This window comes from Sardina pilchardus, chromosome 17 (assembly GCF_963854185.1).
Source record: "Sardina pilchardus chromosome 17, fSarPil1.1, whole genome shotgun sequence".
Lineage (NCBI taxonomy): Eukaryota > Metazoa > Chordata > Actinopteri > Clupeiformes > Clupeidae > Sardina > Sardina pilchardus.
In genome coordinates, this window is record NC_085010.1 from 10,850,002 (window position 1) to 10,859,467 (window position 9,466).

Genomic DNA, 9,466 nt, shown 5'->3' on the forward strand with positions numbered 1-9,466 from the left:
GAGAGCGGCAGTGGCAAGCGTAACGCAACGCTCAGACCATAATAATACATCCTAAACATTCTATCTCGTTGCTAAGTTCAATCTTTGCTGCTACGTTGTTAGACGAATCTGATTGGTCAAAATACCTAAACATTCTAAAACTGATTGTGATGTGCCGAGCGTTGCGCTTCAAAGTTGAACCAAGTTCAACTCCCAGTTTGCCCAAAGCTAGCGTTACGCCAGCGTTGTCACCGTTCCGCTGCCGAACCATAGAAAACAATAGGAAACCTGCCGCTTGCCGCTGGCTAGTGTGATCCCCGCCTAACCCTTAAGCCGGGAATGTTGGAACTTTAGCGTTCTAAAGATTATCTGGGTTGATTGATTCAGAACCTTACATTGTTGCAGAACAGAATCTCCAGTCTTCAGATAGAATGTTCAAAAGTCCCCTGCTGAAGGGTGAAGGTGTGAAAATGGACTCCATGGTCTTGCACTACTGTACTAAAACTCCCACGGTGGTCCTGTTGTCACGGGCCATTGCGTTGGGGTGTAGCCAGAAAGGGCCGTCGAGACCCTCTGATACTTGCTCAGCCACGGAGTAAGGAATTTCTGAAGAAAACAATATTAGTTGTTGGAAGCACACAAACACTTTTATCTCACGAAACTGCCACCCTTTAAAATTGAATTGAGCTGCTTTATTTCGTACGTTCAGTGAAGGTCCGTCTTTTTTTACCCTTTAGACAATGGGAAGTGTAGAAGTATGTTAAGACAACACAAGGGTTAATGATGTATCTGTGAAACTGATATATGTGCAACTGACCTCAAGAATTATTTTTGCATATACATTGAGGTCTTTTTTTATCCCCAATATTTTCTTAATTAACGTAGAGCCGTCTTGAGCGATTGGGATGTTCCATAGTAGGTTAGCAAAATGAAAAGTGCAGTGTGTTTGCCTGATGCAAGGGGAAGATTATTGTCCTCCTGTGTGAGGAACATGTTAGTTTTTCCTAGTGGTTCTTGTGCCTTGCCATAGATGATTATCTGATGCGTCCCAGGCTTTTGTTGTCTTAAACTGAGCTGGATTATTTTACATAATCACTGTGCCAAATATTTTTCGCTAGCAACTTGATGTTTATACTCGTGGTTTTGTTCAGTTTATTTTGTGACATGGCTTTAAGGATCCAAAGACATTTATTCATGAGAAAACATCACATAAAAACACAACCTCCTGTTTGTTCAGCTTCCTGCTCATTCATGGCCCTTTCATTTTTTTCACTACCTCTGTTGTGCACAATACATCTACTCGAATGAATGAATAACTATGTTGTTGGGGAATAATGGTATTGCTAATTAGCTTCCCCATGGCAAAATGAGCTAACCGTGTTGAGACTACACAGTGCTGCCTGTTGCTGCCTCTACTTTTCAGAAGAGCTTATGGGGAGCACTCATTTCATAAGTTGCATCAACTACTTGGATGCAAACACATTGAACTATGCATCGAGGGTTCGATGTGCATTGGTGTTACAAATCGTCTTGCCAAATTTCTGGTAACACTTTATTTCAAGAGGTCTACATAAGGGTGACATGTAACCATCATTATAATTACATAACACATGTCATATACACTAATGACACATTATTGGTGTTTATGACTGTTGTCATAATGCGTCGTTCGGTTTTTGGAATGTCAAAAACCGAATGATACATTATGATAATAGTCATAAACACCAATAACGTGTCATTAATGTGTATGACATGTCATGTCATTCTTATGACGGCTACATGTCACCCTTATGTGGATGTTACAAACTGTCTTGCCAAATTTCTTGCAATGCGACATAAGCACAAGTGCTGTGTCATGACTTTCCAGCTGGGTGCATCGTGTGTGTGCCTTGCGTAGGTTATGAGAGGGCTTTTCAATACATGCATGAGTCTTGTTTACAACTTACAACTTACAACAAGCTTCATTTACAACTGCTTCTGCGTGGCTCACCCAGACTATGAAACCAAACAAATAATGGACTAATTGTACATTGTCCATAAAGCATGTATTCAGAAAGGGTTATAAAGCCTTCGTTCAGAAAGCCTCATGATTGTTGACTGCACGGATTGTCTTAATCATTGTTGACCTAATGGTTTTCATGACTGTACTCCTGAAGTGTTAAAAATGTTCTGACATATGAGCCCTAACAGCTTGAAGTTTCACAATGCGCTATAAAGTTTATGTTACCTCTGTAATGTCGTCATAGCCATTATCAAAAGGTAAAATAAGCTTTACACATTACGATGCCTAGGTTATACTGTACAAATGTATTCAGAATGTATAGAGAATAGATCAATACATACATAGTGTACAAACGTCCAATGCCAATCATGAAGCATTATGAATACTTTCTGATCCTTTATAAATGTCTTAATAATGCTTACTGGATACTGGAGTTGCAAAGTCTTTTCATCTCTAATGAAACACAATGAAAGTGACACATTTTTACCCTCTGTGAATTGTTTTGGTAGCTGTTTGTTTGGGGAACCACAACATGTACTGTATATTTTTAATTATTTCCAACTTTTTGTGGAAATGTCTTTTAGTTTTCTTTTTGTTTTCTTTCAACTGTATTTTGAAAGAAATAGTATCTTTGTTTTAAAAGAATTGTGTATCAGAGTTTAGGTTGATGTGTTGCCAAAATTTGTATGTACATTTTTGTGGCAGCTATTTTGTTTTTGATTTTCATGTTTTGTTTTAACTGTTCAGGATTCAGTATGTGTGAAAACAATAAAATACAATTTCTCAAAAAAAAAAAAAAAAAACACAATCTTTCACATCTCACATTATGTTTGCATTTTAATGATGCCTTCCCAGGGCTCATAAAATAAAATACTTTTGTTAGTGAACATAAGCTTGCTACATAAATACAATAAACAAATCTAAATAGCAGTGTGTTGAACATGATGTGATTGACATTCACTTCCATTAGGTGGCGCTGTTTTTTCATGAGATATTAAAGTTCCTGATGCTCATGGCACTCTCCAGAGCCTAGACTACACTGCCCTACAAAGCCAAAGAGCAGTAACTTGCATTTGTTTTTGTGAAATTCACTTTTTAACACCAATATACAGTATAAAGCCAAATCCTCTGATCAATCAGTTAAAATCTCATTGATCTACTGAAACAGATACTGAAGATATAGGGGTTTTCATTTTACACTATCTGCTAGATACAGTGTGAAAGACCATACAGACAAGCTGTTGAGCTGTCAGCCAACCACGCTGATCTTTGTGAGACATCTTCGCATCTTCAGCACCCCTCGTCTACCTATTCCAGAACAATTGGCAGTCTTGCAACCTGTCCTGCGTGATTGTTCTGATACATGATCACAGGACCAGACCAGACAGTTTGGACAAGAATAACTAAATGTCATGGCTGATTCCTCCACCGCAGTACATGGTAAAAAAAAAAAAAAAAATCAATGCCATCGGCTTGACGTGATTCCTTAAATGACGGGCATGGTTGACAACAGAACCAGTGAGCACCCTTACCGCCCCACCTCATTTCCAGTTAAAGTCGTGAGGCATCTGCTAATTTATTCCATGGGGAAGGGCCTGCAGTCAGATTGATGGGACTTTGTTATGGCTGCTCCACGTGGATCAATGTAACAGGCTTGTAATCTGTGGCAGTAACAGAGCCACCTGAGACGCAGGTCTCTCTCCGCTAGTTTGGGAGACGCAATAAAAGTCCTCCTATACAGCCATTACAAAAGCTGTGCGTGTGTGTGTGTGTGTGTGTGTATGTGTGCGTGCGTGCGTGCGTGTGTGTGTGTACACAAATCTGTGTGTATGTGTGTGTGAGTTTATGTGTGTCTGTTTGCACACATTTGTGTGTTTGTGAGTTCATGTGTGCGTGTGTGTGTGTGCATGTGTGTGTGTCTGTTTTCACACATCTGTGTGTGTGTGTGTGTGTGTGTGTGTGTGCCATCTCTGGTGTGATTGCATTGACAAGAGTGAAGAATATGGCCCCCAACTTCCCCATCATAAGGTGGGACATTACCTGCTTTATTTACTGCGCCATTGACAGTCTTATTCATCACATTAAATGCACAAGTAATGTGTGCAATTTAACTGTACTTTGGTGGCTTCATCCATCATTTCAAACGACCCTATTTTATTATCCACACCAGTCCTATGCAGCACACACACACACACACACACACACACACACACACACACACATACTCACCAACAGTGAGGTTCAGTCTTGATAGAGGAAAAGTGGTTGTAACCAGAGCACGATGTTGATAATTACCCAGAGCTCCATTTGAAAGCTGTGTCGTGGTTATTTTCTCTGATAAACACCATGGACTCCTTCAGATTGAGCGGGCAAGTCGGACTCATTATTTCAATTCTCTTATCAGCCGCACAGGGAGAAAGCCAACCAGATCAGGCCCTCGTTTGTTTGCGTTATTACCGCCTTCTACCTCCCAGGTAATTACCGCCAAAAAACATTCATAAAGCGAAATGTGTGGCCAAGAGGTATGAGCGAAATCGCTTTGCTTGGACACCTTCCTTCGAAATCCGCTCTTTATTTTCTAAGTGTGTTTATGTATCTTGTTGGCTGACTGGCATGAAGAGAGAGGAGGATGTACTGTAGCAGTTCATCTGGGTGTCTTGTTATTGCTGATGGACCGACTTTTTGGTCCTGCGACTAACAAAATGATCAAGATGTTTCCACGAGACGGCTGCTCTGGATTTTCTAGATCAACCACCCCCCACTCACACACAGTGGCGCGCACACACACACACACACACACACACACACACACACACACACCAACTCTCATTAGGCCTTGCTGGTCCCCCCACCCTCCCCAGCCGTGTACTTAATCCACTCTAGCTGGAGGGGTGCAGTAATATTTAATGCCGTCTCTCTCTCTCTCTCCCTCTCTTTCTCTTTCTCTCCCTCTTTCTCCATCTCTCTCTCTCTTTCTCTCTCCATGGGTGCCGAGCTCTGCTCCGTTTCAATATGCATATTGTAGACTACACACCACGGCATCAGTAGGCTGCAGAGACAAGAGACACAGAGAACGTCCTACTAGGCAAGAACTCAGTATTCACACATGCACACGCACACACACACATGCACACACACACACACACACACACACACACACACACACGCACACACACACACTCACATTGACTGAAAGGAGTGGAGGACAATGGTACAGTGGTGCAAGCAGACTGCTGTCAGGAGATACATATCGAGGGGTGAAAGTGTTTCTCTATCGTGTACCACGCTGATTGCCCACTTACGTAAGGCGACCAGATGACTGAGACCAAAACCGGGGACATAATCCCAAAAATGTGTGAAAATCACTTTTCATTATCAACCTGATTGAAAAATGCACGTTTTATCTTCAAAACGGGGACTTCCCCCTGAAACCGGGGACGTCAGGTCACCCTACACTACCGGGTCCGCTGGTGTCTTTTGCCCGCTCCGCCTGGCATGTTGACTGTGTGTGGAGCGCTTTGAGGTGCACTCAATGCATGAAAAATGTGTTATAGAAATGAAACTACTTACTTTTTTTGCTATACCGTCATTTCCCCGACTATGAGGTTAATACAAGGGGCAGTTAAAATGGTGTTAATATGGATTTGCTTCTTTTAACTTGCATAAAACTCTGTCCTGTGGCTTATACACAATGCGGCTTATATGTGGGAAATTACTGTATTGTCCGAAGAATGCTTGATCAATTATGTTCCAGCTCGATTGAATGGTGGAGGAGTGCGGACCATTCAACTCTGTGCAGGAAGTATTCTACCATATTGTGGATAGATGGACATTTTCTGGATATTTCTTTCCAGACAAATTCAAGTTATAAAAGGCTTGCTACTACGGCCTTGCTGTCAAGAATTGCTCTGTTCAATATTTCAACTGCTGAAGTGCTTCAGATAGTATGGATTCTGTGTTTCTCACAGATCTGGAGATGAATAGAATACATTGCTTGGCTTTTACAGTGGTTTTGTGTGACAGTAGTGTTACGGCGTAGGCTCGTTTACACCATAACATAATAAGGAGGCAAGAAACAGTAGTAAAGAATATGAAATTTATTGAGAAGTATAATCAAACTAAGTAAATTATACGTGTCTAGGGTATGTTGATGCAATGTCGTGCATGTATGGATGTGGTGAGTGTCTAGTAGATCAGTATAAGAATGTTAGCTGTAAAGGGAAAATTATCATTAAGATAAGAGTGAGTTATCAAGGAAATTAGAGTGTGTGAAAGAAGTAAGCAATATAGTGCCTATGTGAAAGGAAAGAGTGCCCAAATGAAAGAGAGAGAGAAAGCCTTTTATAACCCAACCCATAAGTACAGGTGATACCAATAAGGCACTTAGGGCACCCATGACACCCAGGCCTAGTGCCGCCCGTGCACCGACTTCACTAGACCCATAGGGGTCATGGTTTTGACCTAGGTGGGCGTCACAGTAGTAAGACATAAGACAGGGGAAGAGGCAGGTGTAACGGATGCTAGCTAGCTAGCTGTGCTTATCGAACATTAGCAAACCTCACTCCCCGATGCCTCAAGAACGCTGCTGGCATGAAAGGTAGTAGCCTGGAGTTTTAGCTGGATTGTTAGCGTGCTGGAATCCCGATCCGAGGTGAGGTTTGAGTCCGGGCGTGTGCAGGACTGGACCGTGGTGGGTCCACACTCTACACAAAGCAGTTTGCCTTGGTGCCGTGACCCGGATTGGGAGTAAGGTTTAGGGGGGTGAGTGAAATGGATGCCAGCTAGCTAGCTGTGCTTGTTGAACGCCTCAAGAGCGCTGCAGCTGGCTTTTAGCTGTATTATTAGCACGCTCAACTCCCGATCCGAGGTGCTGCTGTTTCGCGGGTTCGAGTCCGGGCGTGTGCAGGGCTGGACCATGGTGGTTCCTCACATCGCAGGTTACACAGGGATGAGCTCTCTCTCTCTCTCTCTCTCATTTCATTTGATGGAATTGATTCATTTAAGATTATTGCAACCTTATTGACTTCATTGCTAAGCACTAACAGAAGACTTCCGCATCGAACCAGGTCCACAGTGTTCACTTTTAAGTCATTAGATGTACCTAGACACGGAGGAACCAAGTACCAAGGAAATTGGACTCTCACACACACACACACACACACACACACACACACACACAGAGAGAGAGAGAGTTCCTAGAGCATTAGGAATTACACCACAAACAATCCAACCCCCTTTTAAAGCCCACAGTGCTCCTTTTAATGCTCTTTTAGTGCACAGGGGGAAGAGCTTACTTATCAGTGTAGTGTTGTGTATTACAACCTGAAGCGCATTGAACACAGAACCCTGCATTAGCTCGGCTAAGGCCAAGTGGTGCACATGTGTAGGAGTGTGTGTGTGCGTGTGTGTGTGTGTGTGTGTTAAAGGGAGATAAAAAAAATGGTTCAGGCACAATAGGGGCACCCTGACTATAGAGCAGCTAAATGGATTTGAGCTGCGCTTACAATGCCCTTTACTTTGTTGTTGATCCTTAAAAGCACAGCAAAAAGCAAGCACACACACACACACACACACACACACACACACACACTCGCCTTTTCCCTGCTCATCCCCCTCTCTCATACACATGCAGGCAGCCCCCCCCCCCCACCCACCCACTACCACCACACACACACACACACACATGCACACACACAGCTCCATTGTGTATCTCGCCCCTGAGTGAATATGTCCTCCTTTCTCTATTCAGGCTCTTATGGGGCCCCATGTGCCCACAATGCCTCCATCACCCCCCACATCACACACACACACACACACACACACACACACACACACACACACACACACACACACACACACACACACACACACACACACACACACACACACACACACACACACACACACACACACACACACACACACACACACACACACACACACACTGTCTCCCATCCATTCTTCAGGCCATCCCTACACAGCCACACAGTGTTTACCTCCAGAGCCCCAACCTCCCCCACCTTCAAATTGGTGGTTATGGATCAACAGACAAGCCGCCTGTGGCCACAACAGAGGCCTTATCTTCTCTATTGTCCTCTTTCTACCTCTCTTTTTCTTTTTTACCTCTCTCTCTCTTCCACACACTCTGTCTCACGTCCTCTCTAACTCTCTCTTTGTCTCTTTCTCTCTCTCTCTCTCTCTGTCTATCACTCTCTCTTTCTATTCTCTCTCTCACACTTTCTCTCCACCTCTTTCTCTCTCTTTCTCTTCTCTCTCTTTCTCCTCTCCCCCTCTGTACCTCTTTCTCTCTACCTCACTCTCTCTCTTCCATACACTCTGTCTCACGTCCTCTCTAACTCTCTCTTTGTCTCTTTCTCTCTCTCTCTCTCTCTCTCTCTCTGTCTATCACTCTCTCTTTCTATTCTCTCTCTCACTTTCTATCCACTTCTTTCTCTCTCTCTCTTCTCTCTCTTTCTCCTCTCCCCCTACCTCTTTCTCTTTCTCTCTCTCTCTCTCTCTCTCTCTCTCTCTCCGTCCCCAGTGAGTTTTTCAATTAGGTAATTACCGGCGCGTGAAAGGAGGGACACTGGACACTGAGCGCCGTATTGTGAGAGCACCTGTCCCCCCGCAGACAGCAATTACCCCACACACTGCCATCCTGGAGCAGCTTTTGTTCCACACACACCTCCTTACACACACACACACACACACCTATACACACGCAAGGGCACACACACGCACACATACATACATGGGGATACGCACACACACACGCACACACACACGCACACACACACACGCACACACACACACACACACACACACACACACACACACATATACACATACACATACACATACACATACACATACACATACACATACACATACACATACACATACACACAGACACACACATACCTACATGCGCACACACACACACACACACACACTAAAGTTGATGAGCCTATGGCCACCAAACCTGCCATGCATTCGGCCATCCAACTGGCCCAGAAGCAAGTCAGTGCCATTGCCCCCACTCCAACAGTGCAGACCCACTTAGGTACAGTGTAAATAAGGAGGACTTTCTCACTCATTAATTCAGCGTCCAGGGCAGGCTGTCCTTCCTTACCTGAGGACATGGACGGCAGGTGTGGGGAGGAGGAGGAGGAGGAGGAGGAAGAGGGGGGAGTCACGAGTGGCTTCATGCAGATAGCATCCCGGGCCTCGGGCATAATAGGGATCTCCTGTTACTGCAGCGCGTGCCTCCATTTCCCTAACTGAATTACCATTCCTTTCATTCAGCTGAGATGACAACACTGCGTAGGAGGATGTTGACACAAACACACACACACACACTCTCTCACGCACACACACACACACCTACACACACACACACACACACACAAGCACTCTCTCTCTCTCCAACACACACACACACACACACACACACACACACAAGCACTCTCACACACACACACACAC